Source organism: Ambystoma mexicanum, chromosome 14 (assembly GCF_040938575.1).
Source record: "Ambystoma mexicanum isolate Mex_15411 chromosome 14, UKY_AmexF1_1, whole genome shotgun sequence".
Taxonomy (NCBI): domain Eukaryota; kingdom Metazoa; phylum Chordata; class Amphibia; order Caudata; family Ambystomatidae; genus Ambystoma; species Ambystoma mexicanum.
Window position 1 is genome coordinate 567,010,513 of NC_090940.1, and position 27,415 is coordinate 567,037,927.

Here is a 27,415-nt window from a genome sequence, read left to right on the forward strand (position 1 = left end):
GGAATTTCAGTGGTCTAGGGTGCGGGTTAATGCTCCTTTCAAGCTGCAAATGTTTTTGGGTCATTCCAAGCTCTCTGACAGTTTTTGGGCCACCAACTTTTTCTGGACTTTAGGGGGTTCTACGATGTCTGTAAAGCCCTTTTTTGGGCCTCCAAAGTTGTCAACCTTTTTGCCGGCCTTAGATGCATTTTAAGGCCTTTTTTGGGCTGCTAACATATACTGAACTTTCAGGGGTGTAGGATGCATTTTTTGTGCCCAATATATTTTTGGGAATTTCAGTGGTCTAGGGTGCGGGTTAATGCTCCTTTCAAGCTGCAAATGTTTTTGGGACATTCAGAGCTCTCTGACACAGTTTTTGGGCCACCAACATTTTCTGTACTTTAGGGGGTCGAGGATGTCTGTAAACCCCTTTTTTGGGCCTCCAAAGTTTTCAACCTTTTGTGCAGGCCTAAGATGCATTATAAGGCCTTTTTTGCCTGCTAACATATTCTGAACGTTCACGGGTGTAGGATGCATTTTCCGTGCCCAAAATATTTTTGGGAAATTCAGTCGTCTAGGATGCGGGTTAATGCCCCTTTCAGGCTGCAAATGTTTTTGGGACATTCAGAGCTCTCTGACACAGTTTTTGGGCCACCAACATTTTCTGGACTTTACGGGGTGTAGGATGTCTGTAAACCCCTTTTTTGGGCCTCCAAAGTTTTCAACCTTTTTGCAGGCCTAAGATGCATTTTAAGGCCTTTTTTGGGCTGCTAACATATCCTGAACTTTCTAGGGTGTAGGATGCATTTTTCGTGCCCAATATATTTTTTGGAATTTCAGTGGTCTAAGGTGCGGGTTAATGCTCCTTTCAAGCTGCAAATGTTTTTGGGTCATTCCGAGCTCTCTGACAGTTTTTGGGCCACCAACATTTTCTGGACTTTAGGGGGTCTAGGATGTCTGTAAACCCCTTTTTTGGGCCTCCAAAGTTTTCAACCTTTTTGCAGGCCTAAGATGCATTTTAAGGCCTTTTTTGCCTGCTAACATATTCTGAACGTTCACGGGTGTAGGATGCATTTTCCGTGCCCAAAATATGTTTGGGAAATTCCGTCGTCTAGGATGCGGGTTAATGCCCCTTTCAGGCTGCAAATGTTTTTGGGACATTCAGAGCTCTCTGACACAGTTTTTGGGCCACCAACATTTTCTGGACTTTACGGGGTGTAGGATGTCTGTAAACCCCTTTTTTGGGCCTCCAAAGTTTTCAACCTTTTTGCAGGCCTAAGATGCATTTTAAGGCCTTTTTTGCCTGCTAACATATTCTGAACGTTCAGGGGTATAGGATTCATTTTTCGTGCCCAATATATTTTTGGGATTTTCAGTGGTCTAGGATGCGGGTTAATGCTCCTTTCAAGCTGCAAATGTTTTTGGGTCATTCCAAGCTCTCTGACAGTTTTTGGGCCACCAACATTTTCTGGACTTTAGGGGGTCTAGGATGTCTGTAAACCCCTTTTTTGGGCCTCCAAAGTTTTCAACCTTTTTGCAGGCCTAAGATGCATTTTAAGGCCTTTTTTGCCTGCTAACATATTCTGAACATTCACGGGTGTAGGATGCATTTTCCGTGCCCAAAATATTTTTGGGAAATTCAGTCGTCTAGGATGCGGGTTAATGCCCCTTTCAGGCTTCAAATGTTTTTGGGACATTCAGAGCTCTCTGATACACTTTTTGGGCCACCAACATTTTCTGGACTTTAGGGGGTGTAGGATGTCTGTAAACCCCTTTTTTGGGCCTTCAAAGTTTTCAACCTTTTTGCAGGCCTAAGATGCATTTTAAGAGTTTTTTTGCCTGCTAACATATTCTGAACGTTCAGGGGTATAGGATTCATTTTTCGTGCCCAATATATTTTTGGTATTTTCAGTGGTCTAGGATGCGGGTTAATGCCCCTTTCAGGCTGCAAATGTTTTTGGGACATTCAGAGCTCTCTGACACAGTTTTTGGACCACCAACATTTTCTGTACTTTAGGGGGTCTAGGATGTCTGTAAACCCCTTTTTTGGGCCTGCAAAGTTTTAAACCTTTTTGCAGGCATAAAATGCATTTTAAGGCCTTTTTTGGGCTGCTAACAGATACTGAACTTTCAGGGGTGTAGGATGCATTTTTCGTGCCCAATATATTTTTTGGAATTTCAGTGGTCTAGGGTGCGGGTTAATGCTCCTTTCAAGCTGCAAATGTTTTTGGGTCATTCCAAGCTCTCTGACAGTTTTTGGGCCACCAACATTTTCTGGACTTTAGGGGGTCTAGGATGTCTGTAAACCCCTTTTTTGAGCCTCCAAAGTTTTCAACCTTTTTGCAGGCCTAAGATGCATTTTAAGGCCTTTTTTGCCTGCTAACATATTCTGAACGTTCAGGGGTATAGGATTCATTTTCCGTGCCCAATATATTTTTGGGATTTTCAGTGTTCTAGGATGCGGGTTAATGCCCCTTTCAGGCTTCAAATGTTTTTGGGACATTCAGAGCTCTCTGACACAGATTTTGGGCCACCAACATTTTCTGGACTTTAGGGGGTCTAGGATGTCTGTAAACCCCTTTTTTGGGCCTGCAAAGTTTTAAACCTTTTTGCAGGCCTAAGATGCATTTAAGGCCTTTTTTGGGCTGCTAACATATACTGAACTTTCAGGGGTGTAGGATGCATTTTTCGTGCCCAATATATTTTTGGGAATTTCAGTGTTCTAGGGTGCGGGTACATGCCCCTTTCAAGCTGCAAATGTTTTTGGGTCATTCAGAGCTCTCTGACAGTTTTTGGGCCACCAACATTTTCTGGACTTTAGGGGGTCTAGGATGTCTGTGAACCCCTTTTTTGAGCCTCCAAAGTTTTCAACCTTTTTGCAGGCCTCAGATGCATTATAAGGCCTTTTTTGCCTGCTAACATATTCTGAACGTTCACGGGTGTAGGATGCATTTTCCGTGCCCAAAATATTTTTGGGAAATTCAGTCGTCTAGGATGCGGGTTAATGCCCCTTTCAGGCTGCAAATGTTTTTGGGACATTCAGAGCTCTCTGATACACTTTTTGGGCCACCAACATTTTCTGGACTTTAGGGGGTCTAGGATGTCTGTAAACCCCTTTTTTGGGCCTGCAAAGTTTTCAACCTTTTTGCAGGCCTAAAATGCATTTTAAGGCCTTTTTTGGGCTGCTAACATATACTGAACTTTCAGGGGTATAGGATTCATTTTTCGTGCCCAATATATTTTTGGGATTTTCAGTGGTCTAGGATGCGGGTTAATGCCCCTTTCAGGCTGCAAATGTTTTTGGGACATTCAGAGCTCTCTGACACAGTTTTTGGGCCACCAACATTTTCTGGACTTTAGGGGGTCTAGGATGTCTGTAAACCCCTTTTTTGGGCCTGCAAAGTTTTCAACCTTTTTGCAGGCCTAAGATGCATTTTAAGAGCTTTTTTGCCTGCTAACATATTCTGAACGTTCAGGGGTATAGGATTCATTTTTCGTGCCCAAAATATTTTTGGGATTTTCAGTGTTCTAGGATGCGGGTTAATGCCCCTTTCAGGCTGCAAATGTTTTTGGGATATTCAGAGCTCTCTGACACAGTTTTTGGGCCACCAACATTTTCTGGACTTTAGGGGGTCTAGGATGTCTGTAAACCCCTTTTTTGGGCCTCCAAAGTTTTCAACCTTTTTGCAGGCCTAAGATGCATTTTAAGGCCTTTTTTGGGCTGCTTAACATATCCTGAACTTTCTAGGGTGTAGGATGCATTTTTCGTGCCCAATATATTTTTTGGAATTTCAGTGGTCTAAGGTGCGGGTTAATGCTCCTTTCAAGCTGCAAATGTTTTTGGGTCATTCCGAGCTCTCTGACAGTTTTTGGGCCACCAACATTTTCTGGACTTTAGGGGGTCTAGGATGTCTGTAAACCCCTTTTTTGGGCCTCCAAAGTTTTCAACCTTTTTGCAGGCCTAAGATGCATTTTAAGGCCTTTTTTGCCTGCTAACATATTCTGAACATTCACGGGTGTAGGATGCATTTTCCGTGCCCAAAATATTTTTGGGAAATTCAGTCGTCTAGGATGCGGGTTAATGCCCCTTTCAGGCTTCAAATGTTTTTGGGACATTCAGAGCTCTCTGATACACTTTTTGGGCCACCAACATTTTCTGGACTTTAGGGGATGTAGGATGTCTGTAAACCCCTTTTTTGGGCCTCCAAAGTTTTCAACCTTTTTGCATGCCTAAGATGCATTTTAATAGTTTTTTTGCCTGCTAACATATTCTGAACGTTCAGGGGTATAGGATTCATTTTTCGTGCCCAATATATTTTTGGGATTTTCAGTGGTCTAGGATGCGGGTTAATGCCCCTTTCAGGCTGGAAATGTTTTTGGGACATTCAGAGCTCTCTGATACACTTTTTGGGCCACCAACATTTTCTGGACTTTAGGGGGTGTAGGATGTCTGTAAACCCCTTTTTTGGGCCTCCAAAGTTTTCAACCTTTTTGCAGGCCTAAGATGCATTTTAAGAGTTTTTTTGCCTGCTAACATATTCTGAACTTTCAGGGGTGTAGGATGCATTTTTCGTGCCCAATATATTTTTGGGATTTTCAGTGGTCTAGGATGCGGGTTAATGCCCCTTTCAGGCTGCAAATGTTTTTGGGACATTCAGAGCTCTCTGACACAGTTTTTGGGCCACCAACATTTTCTGGACTTTAGGGGGTCTAGGATGTCTGTAAACCCCTTTTTTGGGCCTGCAAAGTTTTAAACCTTTTTGCAGGCCTAAGATGCATTTTAAGGCCTTTTTTGGGCTGCTAACATATACTGAACTTTCAGGGGTGTAGGATGCATTTTTCGTGCCCAATATATTTTTGGGATTTTCAGTGGTCTAGGATGCGGGTTAATGCCCCTATCAGGCTGGAAATGTTTTTGGGACATTCAGAGCTCTCTGACACAGTTTTTGGGCCACAAACATTTTCTGGACTTTATGGGGTCTAGGATGTCTGTAAAGCCCTTTTTTGGGCCTCCAAAGTTTTCAACCTTTTTGCAGGCCTAAGATGCATTTTAGGGCTTTTTTGGCTGCTAACATATACTGAACGTTCAGGGGTATAGGATTCATTTTTTCGTTCCCAATATATTTTTGGGATTTTCAGTGGTCTATGATGCGGGTTAATGCCCCTTTCAGGCTGGAAATGTTTTTGGGACATTCAGAGCTCTCTGACACAGTTTTTGGGCCACCAACATTTTTTGGACTTTAGGGGCTCTAGGATGCCTGTAAACCCCTTTTTTGGGCATCCAAAGTTTTCAACCTTTTTGCAGGCCTAAGATGCATTTTAAGGCCTTTTTAGGCTGCTAACATATACTGAACGTTTAGTGGTATAGGATTCATTTTTTCGTTCCCAATATATTTTTGGGATTTTCAGTGGTCTAGGATGCGGGTTAATGCCCCTTTCAGGCTGCAAATGTTTTTGGGACATTCAGAGCTCTCTGACACATTTTTTGGGCCACCAATATTTTCTGGACTTTAGGGGCTCTAGGATGCCTGTAAACCCCTTTTTTGGGCATCCAAAGTTTTCAACCTTTTTGCAGGCCTAAGATGCATTTTAAGGCCTTTTTGGGCTGCTAACATATACTGAACTTTCAAGGTGTAGGATGCATTTTCCGTGCCCAAAACATTTTTTGGAAATTCAGTGGTCTAGGATGCGGGTTAATGCCCCTTTCAGGCTGCAAATGTTTTTGGGACATTCAGAGCTCTCTGACACAGTTTTTGGGCCACAAACTTTTTCTGGACTTTAGGGGGTTCTACGATGTCTGTAAAGCCCTTTTTTGGGCCTCCAAAGTTGTCAACCTTTTTGCCGGCCTTAGATGCATTTTAAGGCCTTTTTTGGGCTGCTAACATATACTGAACTTTCAGGGGTGTAGGATGCATTTTTTGTGCCCAATATATTTTTGGGAATTTCAGTGGTCTAGGGTGCGGGTTAATGCTCCTTTCAAGCTGCAAATGTTTTTGGGACATTCAGAGCTCTCTGACACAGTTTTTGGGCCACCAACATTTTCTGTACTTTAGGGGGTCGAGGATGTCTGTAAACCCCTTTTTTGGGCCTCCAAATTTTTCAACCTTTTTGCAGGCCTAAAATGCTTTTTAAGGCCTTTTTTGGGCTGCTAACAGATACTGAACTTTCAGGGGTGTAGGATGCATTTTTCGTGCCCAATATATTTTTTGGAATTTCAGTGGTCTAGGGTGCGGGTTAATGCTCCTTTCAAGCTGCAAATGTTTTTGGGTCATTCCGAGCTCTCTGACAGTTTTTGGGCCACCAACATCTTCTGGACTTTAGGGGGTCTAGGATGTCTGTAAACCCCTTTTTTGAGCCTCCAAAGTTTTTAACCTTTTTGCAGGCCTAAGATGCATTTTAAGGCCTTTTTTGCCTGCTAACATATTCTGAACATTCACGGGTGTAGGATGCATTTTCCGTGCCCAAAATATTTTTGGGAAATTCAGTCGTCTAGGATGCGGGTTAATGCCCCTTTCAGGCTGCAAATGTTTTTGGGACATTCAGAGCTCTCTGACACATTTTTTGGGCCACCAATATTTTCTGGACTTTAGGGGCTCTAGGATGCCTGTAAACCCCTTTTTTGGGCATCCAAAGTTTTCAACCTTTTTGCAGGCCTAAGATGCATTTTAAGGCCTTTTTGGGCTGCTAACATATACTGAACTTTCAGGGTGTAGGATGCATTTTCCGTGCCCAAAACATTTTTGGGAAATTCAGTGGTCTAGGATGCGGGTTAATGCCCCTTTCAGGCTGCAAATGTTTTGGGGACATTCAGAGCTCTCTGACACAGTTTTTGGGCCACCAACATTTTCTGGACTTTAGGGGGTCTAGGATATCTGTAAACCCTTTTTTTGGGCCTCCAAAGTTTTCAACCTTTTTGCAGGCCTAAGATGCATTTTAAGGCCTTTTTTGCCTGCTAACATATTCTGAACGTTCACCGGTGTAGGATTCATTTTTCGTGCCCAATATATTTTTGGGATTTTCAGTGGTCTAGGATGCGGGTTAATGCCCCTTTCAGGCTGCAAATGTTTTTGGGACATTCAGAGCTCTCTGACACAGTTTTTGGGCCACCAACATTTTCTGGACTTTAGGGGGTCTAGGATGTCTGTAAACCCCTTTTTTGGGCCTGCAAAGTTTTAAACCTTTTTGCAGGCCTAAGATGCATTTTAAGGCCTTTTTTGGGCTGCTAACATATACTGAACTTTCAGGGGTGTAGGATGCATTTTTCGTGCCCAATATATTTTTGGGATTTTCAGTGGTCTAGGATGCGGGTTAATGCCCCTTTCAGGCTGGAAATGTTTTTGGGACATTCAGAGCTCTCTGACACAGTTTTTGGGCCACAAACATTTTCTGGACTTTATGGGGTCTAGGATGTCTGTAAAGCCCTTTTTTGGGCCTCCAAAGTTTTCAACCTTTTTGCAGGCCTAAAATGCATTTTACGGCTTTTTTGGCTGCTAACATATACTGAACGTTCAGGGGTATAGGATTCATTTTTTCGTTCCCAATATATTTTTGGGATTTTCAGTGGTCTATGATGCGGGTTAATGCCCCTTTCAGGCTGGAAATGTTTTTGGGACATTCAGAGCTCTCTGACAGTTTTTGGGCCACCAACATTTTCTGGTCTTTAGGGGGTCTAGGATGTCTGTAAACCCCTTTTTTGGGCCTCCAAAGTTTTCAACCTTTTTGCAGGTCCGAAGATGCATTTTAAGGCCCCTTTTGCCTGCTAACATATTCTGAACGTTCATGGGTGTAGGATGCATTTTCCTTGCCCAAAATATTTTTGGGAAATTCAGTCATCTAGGATGCGGGTTAATGCACCTTTCAGGCTGCAAATGTTTTTGGGACATTCAGAGCGCTCTGACACAGTTTTTGGGCCACAAACATTTTCTGGACTTTAGGGGGTCTAGGATGTCTGTAAAGCCCTTTTTTGGGCCTCCAAAGTTTTCAACCTTTTTGCAGGCCTTAGATGCATTTTAAGGGCTTTTTTGGCTGCTAACATATACTGAACGTTAAGTGGTATAGGATTCATTTTTTCGTTCCCAATATATTTTTGGGATTTTCAGTGGTCTAGGATGCGGGTTAATACCCCTTTCAGGCTGCAAATGTTTTTGGGACATTCAGAGCTCTCTGACACATTTTTTGGGCCACCAATATTTTCTGGACTTTAGGGGCTCTAGGATGCCTGTAAACCCCTTTTTTGGGCATCCAAAGTTTTCAACCTTTTTGCAGGCCTAAGATGCATTTTAAGGCCTTTTTGGGCTGCTAACATATACTGAACTTTAAAGGTGTAGGATGCATTTTCAGTGCCCAAAACATTTTTGGGAAATTCAGTGGTCTAGGATGCGGGTTAATGCCCCTTTCAGGCTGCAAATGTTTTTGGGACATTCAGAGCTCTCTGACACAGTTTTTGGGCCACCAACATTTTCTGGACTTTAGGGGGTTCTAGGATGTCTGTAAAGCCCTTTTTTGGGCCTCCAAAGTTTTCAACCTTTTTGCCGGCCTTAGATGCATTTTAAGGCCTTTTTTGGGCTGCTAACATATACTGAACTTTCAGGGGTGTAGGATGCATTTTTTGTGCCCAATATATTTTTGGGAATTTCAGTGGTCTAGGGTGCGGGTTAATGCTCCTTTCAAGCTGCAAATGTTTTTGGGACATTCAGAGCTCTCTGACAGTTTTTGCGCCACCAACATTTTCTGGACTTTAGGGGGTCTAGGATATCTGTAAACCCCTTTTTTGGGCCTCCAAAGTTTTCAACCTTTTTGCAGGCCTAAGATGCATTTTAAGGCCTTTTTTGCCTGCTAACATATTCTGAACGTTCAGGGGTGTAGGATGCATTTTTCATGCCCAAAATATTTTTGAGAATTTCAGTGGTCTAGGATGAGGGTTAATGTCCCTTTCAGGCTGCAAATGTTTTTGGGACATTCAGAGCTCTCTGACACAGTTTTTGGGCCACCAATATTTTCTGGACTTTAGGGGCTCTAGGATGCCTGTAAACCCCTTTTTTGGGCATCCAAAGTTTTCAACCTTTTTGCAGGCCTAAGATGCATTTTAAGGCCTTTTTGGGCTGCTAACATATACTGAACTTTCAGGGTGTAGGATGCATTTTCCGTGCCCAAAATATTTTTGGGAAATTCAGTGGTCTAGGGTGCGGGTTAATGCTCCTTTCAAGCTGCAAATGTTTTTGGGTCATTCCGAGCTCTCTGACACAGTTTTTGGGCCACCAACATTTTCTGGACTTTAGGGGGTCTAGGATGTCGGTAAACCCCTTTTTTGGGCCTGCAAAGTTTTAAACCTTTTTGCAGGCCTAAGATGCATTTTAAGGCCTTTTTTGGGCTGCTAACATATACTGAACTTTCAGGAGTGTAGGATGCATTTTTCGTGCCCAATATATTTTTGGGATTTTCAGTGGTCTAGGATGCGGGTTAATGCCCCTATCAGGCTGGAAATGTTTTTGGGACATTCAGAGCTCTCTGACACAGTTTTTGGGCCACAAACATTTTCTGGACTTTATGGGGTCTAGGATGTCTGTAAAGCCCTTTTTTGGGCCTCCAAAGTTTTCAACCTTTTTGCAGGCCTAAGATGCATTTTAGGGCTTTTTTGGCTGCTAACATATACTGAACGTTCAGGGGTATAGGATTCATTTTTTCGTTCCCAATATATTTTTGGGATTTTCAGTGGTCTATGATGCGGGTTAATGCCCCTTTCAGGCTGGAAATGTTTGTGGGACATTCAGAGCTCTCTGACACAGTTTTTGGGCCACCAACATTTTCTGGACTTTAGGGGCTCTAGGATGCCTGTAAACCCCTTTTTTGGGCATCCAAAGTTTTCAACCTTTTTGCAGGCCTAAGATGCATTTTAAGGCCTTTTTAGGCTGCTAACATATACTGAACGTTTAGTGGTATAGGATTCATTTTTTCGTTCCCAATATATTTTTGGGATTTTCAGTGGTCTAGGATGCGGGTTAATGCCCCTTTCAGGCTGCAAATGTTTTTGGGACATTCAGAGCTCTCTGACACATTTTTTGGGCCACCAATATTTTCTGGACTTTAGGGGCTCTAGGATGCCTGTAAACCCCTTTTTTGGGCATCCAAAGTTTTCAACCTTTTTGCAGGCCTAAGATGCATTTTAAGGCCTTTTTGGGCTGCTAACATATACTGAACTTTCAAGGTGTAGGATGCATTTTCCGTGCCCAAAACATTTTTGGGAAATTCAGTGGTCTAGGATGCGGGTTAATGCCCCTTTCAGGCTGCAAATGTTTTTGGGACATTCAGAGCTCTCTGACACAGTTTTTGGGCCACAAACATTTTCCGGACTTTAGGGGGTTCTAGGATGTCTGTAAAGCCCTTTTTTGGGCCTCCAAAGTTGTCAACCTTTTTGCAGGCCTAAGATGCATTTTAACCCTTTAAGTGCCATGGGTATTTCTCCCCAGTGCCAGAGCCTTTTTTGGTGATTTTGGTATGTGGCCATTCAATGGCTTGTAACTTTTTTGTTACATGAGATATCTCGGCCAAATTTGGCTCCTTTTCTTCCCACATGTAGGCGGTCGTAACGCCACCCAGGAATCCCAGGTTGATGTAGGGGGGTGAGAGAAAATAAGGAAAATGTGCGAAAATTTTGGGTTTTTTCAAAAAATGCCAATAAAATGATGCACAAAGAAGCCTGTGGTTTTTTCCTTGTAAGAGCTAGGAACAAATGGTTTGCTGTGCTGAGTTCCCCAATGTGTTGGCTTTCAGGAACAGGTTGAGTGGAAATGGGAAAAAATTATTTTGATGGGGATATCAACTGTTTTGTGAGAGGTAGGCGATTTTTGCCATTTTTGCCAATTGGACATGCATGGACGGAATGGAAGAAAAAGGCAGGAAAGCCAAATTGGAGGACAGAAAGGCATATATTTCTGAAAAGTAGATAAAATTCCAAGTTTAGGAAGGGGTGATTTGTATAGGTCAGGCAACAACTAGGTAGGGGAAACTGCCATCGAATGGGGGAAAAGCGGGAAAATGACTGAAAAAAAAGGTATGTGTTGGACATGGTTGGCTTGGTACGGCAATGGCTTCTATGAATTTTGAGAAAAGCAATGCTCCGCTACATTCCCCCGACTCTTGCAGTTAGGAGAGCATACCATTTTTGTAGTGTTTGTACAAAACAAGCAATACCACAAGCCAAACACTGAGCCATGGTACACAGGAGTTTTACGCTCACGGCCTGACCAGACGCACTTAGCATGTGTAAATTGGGAAAACCAATGTGGTGAGGAACGGCAGCCATACATTTTTTGAAAGAGCACAGGCAGACCTTTTCAAGGGTAGGTGACTTGTGCAGGTTACAAAAGTGTATGGTGGCTAAAGCAGCGACTAAATGTAGGTCACATTTGGGAAAAGAAAGGGTTGTGAGACAAAGGGCTCCAGCAAATGGGTCAAAACGTTATGAAAACCACACAAACACAACACATGGCCTACCGTCCCGCGTTCCCACAGGTGTCCCGATGAAAACGGTACCTCACATGTGTGGGTGCACCTACCTGGCCGCCAAGGGGAAAGCCCAAAACACAAGTAACCCCAAGTCTGTTTTCACACCGGAAATGTCACACTCTCCCATCATACAGATATGGGCCTCGGGTGTCCAAGCCACCGAGGAAAACAGGGAACCCCATGCATTTCCGAAAAGAGGACACCCGTGGGAATCCGCAGAGGTATGATATGCCCAAATTGCCCCAGAATTTATTACCCAGACACCCCTGCAAAGTCCGAAATGTGGGGAAAAAAACGCTTTTTCCGCACATTTCGCTCGACGCACCCATCGAAACACGCCCCCAACAACACATGGCCTACCGTCACGCGTTCCCACAGGTGTCCCGATGAAAACGGTACCTCACATGTGTGGGTGCACCTACCTGGCCGCCAAGGGGAAAGCCTAAAACACAAGTAACCCCAAGTCTGTTTTCACACCGGAAATGTCACACTCTCACATCATACAGATATGGGCCTCGGGTGTCCAAGCCACCAAGGAAAACAGGTAACCCCATGCATTTCCGGAAAGAGGACACCCGTGGGAATCCGCAGAGGTATGATATGCCCAAATCGCCCCAGAATTTATTACCCAGACACCCCCGCAAAGTCCGAAATGTGGGAAAAAATACGCATTTTCCTCACATTTCGCTCGACTCACCCATCGAAACACGCCCCCAACAACACATGGCCTACCGTCCCGCGTTCCCACAGGTGTCCCGATGAAAACGGTACCTCACATGTGTGGGTGCACCTACCTGGCCGCCAAGGGGAAAGCCTAAAACACAAGTAACCCCAAGTCTGTTTTCAGAGAGAAAACTCAGACATTCTGCCCACCGGCACAATGTACAGATATGGGCCTCGGGTGTCCAAGCCACCGAGGAAAACAGGGAACCCCATGCATTTCCAAAAAGAGGACACCCGTTGGAATCCGCAGAGGTATGATATGCCCAAATTGCCCCAGAATTTATTACCCAGACACCCCTGCAAAGTCCGAAATGTGGGGAAAAAAACGCTTTTTCCGCACATTTTGCTCGACGCACCCATCGAAACACGCCCCCAACAACACATGGCCTACCGTCCCGCGTTCCCACAGGTGTCCCGATGAAAACGGTACCTCACATGTGTGGGTGCACCTACCTGGCCGCCAAGGGGAAAGCCTAAAACACAAGTAACCTCAAGTCTGTTTTCACACCGGAAATGTCACACTCTCACATCATACAGATATGGGCCTCGGGTGTCCAAGCCACCAAGGAAAACAGGGAACCCCATGCATTTCCGGAAAGAGGACACCCGTGGGAATCCGCAGAGGTATGATATGCCCAAATCGCCCCAGAATTTATTACCCAGACACCCCCGCAAAGTCCGAAATGTGGGAAAAAATACGCATTTTCCTCACATTTCGCTCGACTCACCCATCGAAACACGCCCCCAACAACACATGGCCTACCGTCCCGCGTTCCCACAGGTGTCCCGATGAAAACGGTACCTCACATGTGTGTGGGTGCACCTACCTGGCCGCCAAGGGGAAAGCCTAAAACACAAGTAACCCCAAGTCTGTTTTCAGAGGGAAAACTCAGACATTCTGCCGACCGGCACAATGTACAGATATGGGCCTCGGGTGTCCAAGCAACCGAGGAAAACAGGGAACCCCATGCATTTCCGAAAAGAGGACACCCGTCGGAATCCGCAGAGGTATGATATGCCCAAATTGCCCCAGAATTTATTACCCAGACACCCCTGCAAAGTCCGAAATGTGGGGAAAAAAACGCTTTTTCCGCACATTTCGCTCGACGCACCCATCGAAACACGCCCCCAACAACACATGGCCTACCGTCACGCGTTCCCACAGGTGTCCCGATGAAAACGGTACCTCACATGTGTGGGTGCACCTACCTGGCCGCCAAGGGGAAAGCCTAAAACACAAGTAACCCCAAGTCTGTTTTCACACCGGAAATGTCACACTCTCACATCATACAGATATGGGCCTCGGGTGTCCAAGCCACCAAGGAAAACAGGGAACCCCATGCATTTCCGGAAAGAGGACACCCGTGGGAATCCGCAGAGGTATGATATGCCCAAATCGCCCCAGAATTTATTACCCAGACACCCCTGCAAAGTCCGAAATGTGGGAAAAAATATGCATTTTCCTCACATTTCGCTCGACTCACCCATCGAAACACGCCCCCAACAACACATGGCCTACCGTCCCGCGTTCCCGTAGGTGTCCCGATGAAAACGGTACCTCACATGTGTGGGTGCACCTACCTGGCCGCCAAGGGGAAAGCCTAAAACACAAGTAACCCCAAGTCTGTTTTCAGAGGGAAAACTCAGACATTCTGCCGACCGGCACAATGTACAGATATGGGCCTCGGGTGTCCAAGCCACCAAGGAAAACAGGGAACCCCATGCATTTCCGGAAAGAGGACACCCGTGGGAATCCGCAGAGGTATGATATGCCCAAATCGCCCCAGAATTTATTACCCAGACACCCCCGCAAAGTCCGAAATGTGGGAAAAAATACGCATTTTCCTCACATTTCGCTCGACTCACCCATCGAAACACGCCCCCAACAACACATGGCCTACCGTCCCGCGTTCCCACAGGTGTCCCGATGAAAACGGTACCTCACATGTGTGGGTGCACCTACCTGGCCGCCAAGGGGAAAGCCTAAAACACAAGTAACCCCAAGTCTGTTTTCAGAGGGAAAACTCAGACATTCTGCCGACCGGCACAATGTACAGATATGGGCCTCGGGTGTCCAAGCCACCGAGGAAAACAGGGAACCCCATGCATTTCCGAAAAGAGGACACCCGTGGGAATCCGCAGAGGTATGATATGCCCAAATTGCCCCAGAATTTATTACCCAGACACCCCTGCAAAGTCCGAAATGTGGGGAAAAAAAACGCTTTTTCCGCACATTTCGCTCGACGCACCCATCGAAACACGCCCCCAACAACACATGGCCTACCGTCACGCGTTCCCACAGGTGTCCCGATGAAAACGGTACCTCACATGTGTGGGTGCACCTACCTGGCCGCCAAGGGGAAAGCCTAAAACACAAGTAACCCCAAGTCTGTTTTCAGAGGGAAAACTCAGACATTCTGCCGACCGGCACAATGTACAGATATGGGCCTAGGGTGTCCAAGCCACCGAGGAAAACATCGAACCTCATGCATTTCCGAAAAGAGGACACCCGTGGGAATCCGCAGAGGTATGATATGCCCAAATTGCCCCAGAATTTATTACCCAGACACCCCTGCAAAGTCCGAAATGTGGGGAAAAAAACGCTTTTTCCGCACATTTCGCTCGATGCACCCATCGAAACACGCCCCCAACAACACATGGCCTACCGTCACGCGTTTCCACAGGTGTCCCGATGAAAACGGTACCTCACATGTGTGGGTGCACCTACCTGGCCGCCAAGGGGAAAGCCTAAAACACAAGTAACCCCAAGTCTGTTTTCACACCGGAAATGTCACACTCTCACATCATACAGATATGGGCCTCGGGTGTCCAAGCCACCAAGGAAAACAGGGAACCCCATGCATTTCCGGAAAGAGGACACCCGTGGGAATCCGCAGAGGTATGATATGCCCAAATCGCCCCAGAATTTATTACCCAGACACCCCCGCAAAGTCCGAAATGTGGGAAAAAATACGCATTTTCCTCACATTTCGCTCGACTCACCCATCGAAACACGCCCCCAACAACACATGGCCTACCGTCCCGCGTTCCCACAGGTGTCCCGATGAAAACGGTACCTCACATGTGTGGGTGCACCTACCTGGCCGCCAAGGGGAAAGCCTAAAACACAAGTAACCCCAAGTCTGTTTTCAGAGGGAAAACTCAGACATTCTGCCGACCGGCACAATGTACAGATATGGGCCTCGGGTGTCCAAGCCACCGAGGAAAACAGGGAACCCCATGCATTTCCGAAAAGAGGACACCCGTGGGAATCCGCAGAGGTATGATATGCCCAAATTGCCCCAGAATTTATTACCCAGACACCCCTGCAAAGTCCGAAATGTGGGGAAAAAAAACGCTTTTTCCGCACATTTCGCTCGACGCACCCATCGAAACACGCCCCCAACAACACATGGCCTACCGTCACGCGTTCCCACAGGTGTCCCGATGAAAACGGTACCTCACATGTGTGGGTGCACCTACCTGGCCGCCAAGGGGAAAGCCTAAAACACAAGTAACCCCAAGTCTGTTTTCACACCGGAAATGTCACACTCTCACATCATACAGATATGGGCCTCGGGTGTCCAAGCCACCAAGGAAAACAGGGAACCCCATGCATTTCCGGAAAGAGGACACCCGTGGGAATCCGCAGAGGTATGATATGCCCAAATCGCCCCAGAATTTATTACCCAGACACCCCCGCAAAGTCCGAAATGTGGGAAAAAATACGCATTTTCCTCACATTTCGCTCGACTCACCCATCGAAACACACCCCCAACAACACATGGCCTACCGTCCCGCGTTCCCACAGGTGTCCAGATGAAAACAGTACCTCACATGTGTGGGTGCACCTACCTGGCCGCCAAGGGGAAAGCCTAAAACACAAGTAACCCCAAGTCTGTTTTCACACCGGAAATGTCACACTCTCACATCATACAGATATGGGCCTCGGGTGTCCAAGCCACCGAGGAAAACGGGGAACCCCATGCATTTTCGAAAAGAGGACACCCGTGGGAATCCGCAGGGGTGTGATTTGCGCCCATCGCCCCAGATTTTTTTACCCAGACAGCCCTGCAAAGCCGGAAATGTGGGGAAAAAAACGCTTTTTCCGCACATTTCGCTCGCCGCACCCATCGAAACACGCCCCCCACAACACATGGCCTACCGTCCCGCGTTCCCACAGGTGTCCCGATGAAAACGGTACCTCACATGTATGGGTGCACCTACCTGGCCGCCAAGGGGAAAGCCTAAAACACAAGTAACCCCAAGTCTGTTGTCAGAGGGAAATCTCAGACATTCTGCCGACCGGCGCAACTTACAGATATGGGCCTCGGGTGTCCAAGCCACCGAGGAAAACAGGGAACCCCATGCATTTTCGAAAAGAGGACACCCGTGGGAATCCGCAGAGGTGTGATTTGCGCCCATCGCCCCAGATTTTTTTACCCAGACAGCCCTGCAAAGTCGGAAATGTGGGGAAAAAAAACGCCTTTTCCGCACATTTCGCTCGCCGCACCCATCGAAACACGCCCCCCACAACACATGGCCTACCATCCCGCGTTCCCACAGGTGTCCCGATGAAAACGGTACCTCACATGTGTGGGTGCACCTACCTGGCCGCCAAGGGGAAAGCCTAAAACACAAGTAACCCCAAGTCTGTTGTCAGAGGGAAATCTCAGACATTCTGCCGACCGGCGCAACTTACAGATATGGGCCTCGGGTGTCAAAGCCACCGAGGAAAACAGGGAACCCCATGCATTTTCGAAAAGAGGACACCCGTGGGAATCCGCAGAGGTGTGATTTGCGCCCATCGCCCCAGATTTTTTTACCCAGACAGCCCTGCAAAGTCGGAAATGTGGGGAAAAAAACGCTTTTTCCGCACATTTCGCTCGCCGCACCCATCGAAACACGCCCCCCACAACACATGGCCTACCGTCCCGCGTTCCCACAGGTGTCCCGATGAAAACGGTACCTCACATGTGTGGGTGCACCTACCTGGCCGCCAAGGGGAAAGCCTAAAACACAAGTAACCCCAAGTCTGTTGTCAGAGGGAAATCTCAGACATTCTGCCGACCGGCGCAACTTACAGATATGGGCCTCGGGTGTCCAAGCCACCGAGGAAAACAGGGAACCCCATGCATTTTCGAAAAGAGGACACCCGTGGGAATCCGCAGAGGTGTGATTTGCGCCCATCGCCACAGAGTTTTTTACCCAGACAGCCCTGCAAAGTCGGAAATGTGGCGAAAAAAACGCTTTTTCCGCACATTTCGCTCGCCGCACCCATCGAAACACGCCCCCCACAACACATGGCCTACCGTCCCGCGTTCCCACAGGTGTCCCGATGAAAACGGTACCTCACATGTGTGGGTGCACCTACCTGGCCGCCAAGGGGAAAGCCTAAAACACAAGTAACCCCAAGTCTGTTGTCAGAGGGAAATCTCAGACATTCTGCCGACCGGCGCAACTTACAGATATGGGCCTCGGGTGTCCAAGCCACCGAGGAAAACAGGGAACCCCATGCATTTTCGAAAAGAGGACACCCGTGGGAATCCGCAGAGGTGTGATTTGCGCCCATCGCCCCAGATTTTTTTACCCAGACAGCCCTGCAAAGTCGGAAATGTGGGGAAAAAAACGCTTTTTCCGCACATTTCGCTCGCCGCACCCATCGAAACGCGCCCCCCACAACACATGGCCTACCGTTCCGCGTTCCCACAGGTGTCCCGATGAAAACGGTACCTCACATGTGTGGGTGCACCTACCTGGCCGCCAAGGGGAAAGCCTAAAACACAAGTAACCCCAAGTCTGTTGTCAGAGGGAAATCTCAGACATTCTGCCGACCGGCGCAACTTACAGATATGGGCCTCGGGTGTCCAAGCCACCGAGGAAAACAGGGAACCCCATGCATTTTCGAAAAGAGGACACCCGTGGGAATCCGCAGAGGTGTGATTTGCGCCCATCGCCCCAGATTTTTTTACCCAGACAGCCCTGCAAAGTCGGAAATGTGGGGAAAAAAACGCTTTTTCCGCACATTTCGCTCGCCGCACCCATCGAAACACGCCCCCCACAACACATGGCCTACCGTCCCGCGTTCCCACAGGTGTCCCAATGAAAACGGTACCTCACATGTGTGGGTGCACCTACCTGGCCGCCAAGGGGAAAGCCTAAAACACAAGTAACCCCAAGTCTGTTGTCCATTCTGCCGACCGGCGCAACTTACAGATATGGGCCTCGGGTGTCCAAGCCACCGAGGAAAACAGGGAACCCCATGCATTTACGAAAAGAGGACACCCGTGGGAATCCGCAGAGGTGTGATTTGCGCCCATCGCCCCAGATTTTTTTACCCAGACAGCCCTGCAAAGTCGGAAATGTGGGGAAAAAAACGCTTTTTCCGCACATTTCGCTCGCCGCACCCATCGAAACACGCCCCCCACAACACATGGCCTACCGTCCCGCGTTCCCACAGGTGTCCCGATGAAAACGGTACCTCACATGTGTGGGTGCACCTACCTGGCCGCCAAGGGGAAAGCCTAAAACACAAGTAACCCCAAGTCTGTTGTCAGAGGGAAATCTCAGACATTCTGCCGACCGGCGCAACTTACAGATATGGGCCTCGGGTGTCCAAGCCACCGAGGAAAACAGGGAACCCCATGCATTTTCGAAAAGAGGACACCCGTGGGAATCCGCAGAGGTGTGATTTGCGCCCATCGCCCCAGATTTTTTTACCCAGACAGCCCTGCAAAGTCGGAAATGTGGGGAAAAAAACGCTTTTTCCGCACATTTCGCTCGCCGCACCCATCGAAACGCGCCCCCCACAACACATGGCCTACCGTTCCCCGTTCCCACAGGTGTCCCGATGAAAACGGTACCTCACATGTGTGGGTGCACCTACCTGGCCGCCAAGGGGAAAGCCTAAAACACAAGTAACCCCAAGTCTGTTGTCAGAGGGAAATCTCAGACATTCTGCCGACCGGCGCAACTTACAGATATGGGCCTCGGGTGTCCAAGCCACCGAGGAAAACAGGGAACCCCATGCATTTTCGAAAAGAGGACACCCGTGGGAATCCGCAGAGGTGTGATTTGCGCCCATCGCCCCAGATTTTTTTACCCAGACAGCCCTGCAAAGTCGGAAATGTGGGGAAAAAAACGCTTTTTCCGCACATTTCGCTCGTCGCACCCATCGAAACACGCCCCCCACAACACATGGCCTACCGTCCCGCGTTCCCACAGGTGTCCCGATGAAAACGGTACCTCACATGTGTGGGTGCACCTACCTGGCCGCCAAGGGGAAAGCCTAAAACACAAGTAACTCCAAGTCTGTTTTCACACCGGAAATGTCACACTCTCACATCATACAGATATGGGCCTCGGGTGTCCAAGCCACCAAGGAAAACAGGGAACCCCATGCATTTCCGGAAAGAGGACACCCGTGGGAATCCGCAGAGGTATGATATGCCCAAATCGCCCCAGAATTTATTACCCAGACACCCCCGCAAAGTCCGAAATCTGGGAAAAAATACGCATTTTCCTCAGCTCGACTCACCCATCGAAACACGCCCCCAACAACACATGGCCTACCGTCCCGCGTTCCCACAGGTGTCCCGATGAAAACGGTACCTCACATGTGTGGGTGCACCTACCTGGCCGCCAAGGGGAAAGCCTAAAACACAAGTAACCCCAAGTCTGTTTTCACACCGGAAATGTCACACTCTCACATCATACAGATATGGGCCTCGGGTGTCCAAGCCACCGAGGAAAACGGGGAACCCCATGCATTTTCGAAAAGAGGACACCCGTGGGAATCCGCAGAGGTGTGATTTGCGCCCATCGCCCCAGATTTTTTTACCCAGACAGCCCTGCAAATTCGGAAATGTGGGGAAAAAAACGCTTTTTCCGCACATTTCGCTCGCCGCACCCATCGAAACACGCCCCCCACAACACATGGCCTACCGTCCCGCGTTCCCACAGGTGTCCCGATGAAAATGGTACCTCACATGTGTGGGTGCACCTACCTGGCCGCCAAGGGGAAAGCCTAAAACACAAGTAACCCCAAGTCTGTTGTCCATTCTGCCGACCGGCGCAACTTACAGATATGGGCCTCGGGTGTCCAAGCCACCGAGGAAAACAGGGAACCCCATGCATTTTCGAAAAGAGGACACCCGTGGGAATCCGCAGAGGTGTGATTTGCGCCCATCGCCCCAGAGTTTTTTACCCAGACAGCCCTGCAAAGTCGGAAATGTAGGGAAAAAAACGCTTTTTCCGCACATTTTGCTCGCCGCACCCATCGAAACACGCCCCCGACAACACATGGCCTACCGTCCCGCGTTCCCACAGGTGTCCCGATGAAAACGGTACCTCACATGTGTGGGTGCACCTACCTGGCCGCCAAGGGGAAAGCCTAAAACACAAGTAACCCCAAGTCTGTTGTCAGAGGGAAATCTCAGACATTCTGCCGACCGGCGCAACTTACAGATATGGGCCTCGGGTGTCCAAGCCACCGAGGAAAACAGGGAACCCCATGCATTTTCGAAAAGAGGACACCCGTGGGAATCCGCAGAGGTGTGATTTGCGCCCATCGCCCCAGATTTTTTTACCCAGACAGCCCTGCAAAGTCGGAAATGTGGGGAAAAAAACGCTTTTTCCGCACATTTTGCTCGCCGCACCCATCGAAACACGCCCCCCACAACACATGGCCTACCGTCCCACGTTCCCACAGGTGTCCCGATGAAAACGGTACCTCACATGTGTGGGTGCACCTACCTGGCCGCCAAGGGGAAAGCCTAAAACACAAGTAACCCCAAGTCTGTTGTCCATTCTGCCGACCGGCGCAACTTACAGATATGGGCCTCGGGTGTCCAAGCCACCGAGGAAAACAGGGAACCCCATGCATTTTCGAAAAGAGGACACCCGTGGGAATCCGCAGAGGTGTGATTTGCACCCATCGCCCCAGAGTTTTTTACCCAGACAGCCCTGCAAAGTCGGAAATGTGGGGAAAAAAACGCTTTTTCCGCACATTTCGCTCGCCGCACCCATCGAAACACGCCCCCCACAACACATGGCCTACCGTCCCGCGTTCCCACAGGTGTCCCGATGAAAACGGTACCTCACATGTGTGGGTGCACCTACCTGGCCGCCAAGGGGAAAGCCTAAAACACAAGTAACCCCAAGTCTGTTGTCAGAGGGAAATCTCAGACATTCTGCCGACCGGCGCAACTTACAGATATGGGCCTCGGGTGTCCAAGCCACCGAGGAAAACAGGGAACCCCATGCATTTTCGAAAAGAGGACACCCGTGGGAATCCGCAGAGGTGTGATTTGCGCCCATCGCCCCAGATTTTTTTACCCAGACAGCCCTGCAAAGTCGGAAATGTGGGGAAAAAAACGCTTTTTCCGCACATTTCGCTCGCCGCACCCATCGAAACGCGCCCCCCACAACACATGGCCTACCGTTCCGCGTTCCCACAGGTGTCCCGATGAAAACGGTACCTCACATGTGTGGGTGCACCTACCTGGCTGCCAAGGGGAAAGCCTAAAACACAAGTAACCCCAAGTCTGTTGTCAGAGGGAAATCTCAGACATTCTGCCGACCGGCGCAACTTACAGATATGGGCCTCGGGTGTCCAAGCCACCGAGGAAAACAGGGAACCCCATGCATTTTCGAAAAGAGGACACCCGTGGGAATCCGCAGAGGTGTGATTTGTGCCCATCGCCCCAGATTTTTTTACCCAGACAGCCCTGCAAAGTCGGAAATGTGGGGAAAAAAACGCTTTTTCCGCACATTTCGCTCGCCGCACCCATCGAAACACGCCCCCCACAACACATGGCCTACCGTCCCGCGTTCCCACAGGTGTCCCGATGAAAACGGTACCTCACATGTGTGGGTGCACCTACCTGGCCGCCAAGGGGAAAGCCTAAAACACAAGTAACCCCAAGTCTGTTGTCAGAGGGAAATCTCAGACATTCTGCCGACCGGCGCAACTTACAGATATGGGCCTCGGGTGTCCAAGCCACCGAGCAAACAGGGAACCCCATGCATTTTCGAAAAGAGGACACCCGTGGGAATCCGCAGAGGTGTGATTTGCGCCCATCGCCCCAGATTTTTTTACCCAGACAGCCCTGCAAAGTCGGAAATGTGGGGAAAAAAACGCTTTTTCCGCACATTTCGCTCGCCGCACCCATCGAAACGCGCCCCCCACAACACATGGCCTACCGTTCCGCGTTCCCACAGGTGTCCCGATGAAAACGGTACCTCACATGTGTGGGTGCACCTACCTGGCCGCCAAGGGGAAAGCCTAAAACACAAGTAACCCCAAGTCTGTTTTCACACCGGAAATGTCACACTCTCACATCATACAGATATGGGCCTCGGGTGTCCAAGCCACCAAGGAAAACAGGGAACCCCATGCATTTCCGGAAAGAGGACACCCGTGGGAATCCGCAGAGGTATGATATGCCCAAATCGCCCCAGAATTTATTACCCAGACACCCCCGCAAAGTCCGAAATCTGGGAAAAAATACGCATTTTCCTCACATTTCGCTCGACTCACCCATCGAAACACGCCCCCAACAACACATGGCCTACCGTCCCGCGTTCCCACAGGTGTCCCGATGAAAACGGTACCTCACATGTGTGGGTGCACCTACCTGGCCGCCAAGGGGAAAGCCTAAAACACAAGTAACCCCAAGTCTGTTTTCACACCGGAAATGTCACACTCTCACATCATACAGATATGGGCCTCGGGTGTCCAAGCCACTGAGGAAAACGGGGAACCCCATGCATTTTCGAAAAGAGGACACCCGTGGGAATCCGCAGAGGTGTGATTTGCGCCCATCGCCCCAGATTTTTTTACCCAGACAGCCCTGCAAAGTCGGAAATGTGGGGAAAAAAACGCTTTTTCCGCACATTTCGCTCGCCGCACCCATCGAAACACGCCCCCCACAACACATGGCCTACCGTCCCGCGTTCCCACAGGTGTCCCGATGAAAACGGTACCTCACATGTGTGGGTGCACCTACCTGGCCGCCAAGGGGAAAGCCTAAAACACAAGTAACCCCAAGTCTGTTGTCATTCGGCGCAACTTACAGATATGGGCCTCGGGTGTCCAAGCCACCGAGGAAAACAGGGAACCCCATGCATTTTCGAAAAGAGGATACCCGTGGGAATCCGCAGAGGTGTGATTTGCGCCCATCGCCCCAGAGTTTTTTACCCAGACAGCCCTGCAAAGTCGGAAATGTGGAGAAAAAAATGCTTTTTCCGCACATTTCGCTCGCCGCACCCATCGAAACACGCCCCCCACAACACATGGCCTACCGTCCCGCGTTCCCACAGGTGTCCCGATGAAAACGGTACCTCACATGTGTGGGTGCACCTACCTGGCCGCCAAGGGGAAAGCCTAAAACACAAGTAACCCCAAGTCTGTTGTCAGAGGGAAATCTCAGACATTCTGCCGACCGGCGCAACTTACAGATATGGGCCTCGGGTGTCCAAGCCACCGAGGAAAACAGGGAACCCCATGCATTTTCGAAAAGAGGACACCCGTGGGAATCCGCAGAGGTGTGATTTGCGCCCATCGCCCCAGATTTTTTTACCCAGACAGCCCTGCAAAGTCGGAAATGTGGGTAAAAAAACGCTTTTTCCGCACATTTCGCTCGCCGCACCCATCGAAACGCGCCCCCCACAACACATGGCCTACCGTTCCGCGTTCCCACAGGTGTCCCGATGAAAATGGTACCTCACATGTGTGGGTGCACCTACCTGGCCGCCAAGGGGAAAGCCTAAAACACAAGTAACCCCAAGTCTGTTGTCAGAGGGAAATCTCAGACATTCTGCCGACCGGCGCAACTTACAGATATGGGCCTCGGGTGTCCAAGCCACCGAGGAAAACAGGGAACCCCATGCATTTTCGAAAAGAGGACACCCGTGGGAATCCGCAGAGGTGTGATTTGCGCCCATCGCCCCAGATTTTTTTACCCAGACAGCCCTGCAAAGTCGGAAATGTGGGGAAAAAAACGCTTTTTCCGCACATTTCGCTCGCCGCACCCATCGAAACACGCCCCCCACAACACATGGCCTACTGTCCCGCGTTCCCACAGCTGTCCCAATGAAAACGGTACCTCACATGTGTGGGTGCACCTACCTGGCCGCCAAGGGGAAAGCCTAAAACACAAGTAACCCCAAGTCTGTTGTCCATTCTGCCGACCGGCGCAACTTACAGATATGGGCCTCGGGTGTCCAAGCCACCGAGGAAAACAGGGAACCCCATGCATTTTCGAAAAGAGGACACCCGTGGGAATCCGCAGAGGTGTGATTTGCGCCCATCGGCCCAGAGTTTTTTACCCAAACAGCCCTGCAAAGTCGGAAATGTGGGGAAAAAAATGCTTTTTCCGCACATTTCGCTCGCCGCACCCATCGAAACACGCCCCCCACAACACATGGCCTACCGTCCCGCGTTCCCACAGGTGTCCCGATGAAAACGGTACCTCACATGTGTGGGTGCACCTACCTGGCCGCCAAGGGGAAAGCCTAAAACACAAGTAACCCCAAGTCTGTTGTCAGAGGGAAATCTCAGACATTCTGCCGACCGGCGCAACTTACAGATATGGGCCTCGGGTGTCCAAGCCACCGAGGAAAACAGGGAACCCCATGCATTTTCGAAAAGAGGACACCCGTGGGAATCCGCAGAGGTGTGATTTGCGCCCATCGCCCCAGATTTTTTTACCCAGACAGCCCTGCAAAGTCGGAAATGTGGGGAAAAAAACACTTTTTCCGCACATTTCGCTCGCCGCACCCATCGAAACGCGCCCCCCACAACTAATGGCCTACCGTTCCGCGTTCCCACAGGTGTCCCGATGAAAACGGTACCTCACATGTGTGGGTGCACCTACCTGGCCGCCAAGGGGAAAGCCTAAAACACAAGTAACCCCAAGTCTGTTGTCAGAGGGAAATCTCAGACATTCTGCCGACCGGCGCAACTTACAGATATGGGCCTCGGGTGTCCAAGCCACCGAGGAAAACAGGGAACCCCATGCATTTTCGAAAAGAGGACACCCGTGGGAATCCGCAGAGGTGTGATTTGCGCCCATCGCCCCAGATTTTTTTACCCAGACAGCCCTGCAAAGTCGGAAATGTGGGGAAAAAAACACTTTTTCCGCACATTTCGCTCGCCGCACCCATCGAAACGCGCCCCCCACAACACATGGCCTACCGTTCCGCGTTCCCACAGGTGTCTCGATGAAAACGGTACCTCACATGTGTGGGTGCACCTACCTGGCCGCCAAGGGGAAAGCCTAAAACACAAGTAACCCCAAGTCTGTTGTCAGAGGGAAATCTCAGACATTCTGCCGACCGGCGCAACTTACAGATATGGGCCTCGGGTGTCCAAGCCACCAAGGAAAACAGGGAACCCCATGCATTTCCGGAAAGAGGACACCCGTGGGAATCCGCAGAGGTATGATATGCCCAAATCGCCCCAGAATTTATTACCCAGACACCCCCGCAAAGTCCGAAATCTGGGAAAAAATACGCATTTTCCTCACATTTCGCTCGACTCACCCATCGAAACACGCCCCCAACAACACATGGCCTACCGTCCCGCGTTCCCACAGGTGTCCCGATGAAAACGGTACCTCACATGTGTGGGTGCACCTACCTGGCCGCCAAGGGGAAAGCCTAAAACACAAGTAACCCCAAGTCTGTTTTCACACCGGAAATGTCACACTCTCACATCATACAGATATGGGCCTCGGGTGTCCAAGCCACCGAGGAAAACGGGGAACCCCATGCATTTTCGAAAAGAGGACACCCGTGGGAATCCGCAGAGGTGTGATTTGCGCCCATCGCCCCAGATTTTTTTACCCAGACAGCCCTGCAAAGTCGGAAATGTGGGGAAAAAAATGCTTTTTCCGCACATTTCGCTCGCCGCACCCATCGAAACACGCCCCCCACAACACATGGCCTACCGTCCCGCGTTCCCACAGGTGTCCCGATGAAAACGGTACCTCACATGTGTGGGTGCACCTACCTGGCCGCCAAGGGGAAAGCCTAAAACACAAGTAACCCCAAGTCTGTTGTCATTCGGCGCAACTTACAGATATGGGCCTCGGGTGTCCAAGCCACCGAGGAAAACAGGGAACCCCATGCATTTTCGAAAAGAGGACACCCGTGGGAATCCGCAGAGGTGTGATTTGCGCCCATCGCCCCAGAGTTTTTTACCCAGACAGCCCTGCAAAGTCGGAAATGTGGAGAAAAAAATGCTTTTTCCGCACATTTCGCTCGCCGCACCCATCGAAACACGCCCCCCACAACACATGGCCTACCGTCCCGCGTTCCCACAGGTGTCCCGATGAAAACGGTACCTCACATGTGTGGGTGCACCTACCTGGCCGCCAAGGGGAAAGCCTAAAACACAAGTAACCCCAAGTCTGTTGTCAGAGGGAAATCTCAGACATTCTGCCGACCGGCGCAACTTACAGATATGGGCCTCGGGTGTCCAAGCCACCGAGGAAAACAGGGAACCCCATGCATTTTCGAAAAGAGGACACCCGTGGGAATCCGCAGAGGTGTGATTTGCGCCCATCGCCCCAGATTTTTTTACCCAGACAGCCCTGCAAAGTCGGAAATGTGGGGAAAAAAACGCTTTTTCCGCACATTTCGCTCGCCGCACCCATCGAAACGCGCCCCCCACAACACATGGCCTACCGTTCCGCGTTCCCACAGGTGTCTCGATGAAAACGGTACCTCACATGTGTGGGTGCACCTACCTGGCCGCCAAGGGGAAAGCCTAAAACACAAGTAACCCCAAGTCTGTTGTCAGAGGGAAATCTCAGACATTCTGCCGACCGGCGCAACTTACAGATATGGGCCTCGGGTGTCCAAGCCACCGAGGAAATCAGGGAACCCCATGCATTTTCGAAAAGAGGACACCCGTGGGAATCCGCAGAGGTGTGATTTGCGCCCATTGCCCCAGATTTTTTTACCCAGACAGCCCTGCAAAGTCGGAAATGTGGGGAAAAAAACGCTTTTTCCGCACATTTCGCTCGCCGCACCCATCGAAACACGCCCCCCACAACACATGGCCTACCGTCCCGCGTTCCCACAGGTGTCCCGATGAAAACGGTACCTCACATGTGTGGGTGCACCTACCTGGCCGCCAAGGGGAAAGCCTAAAACACAAGTAACCCCAAGTCTGTTGTCCATTCTGCCGACCGGCGCAACT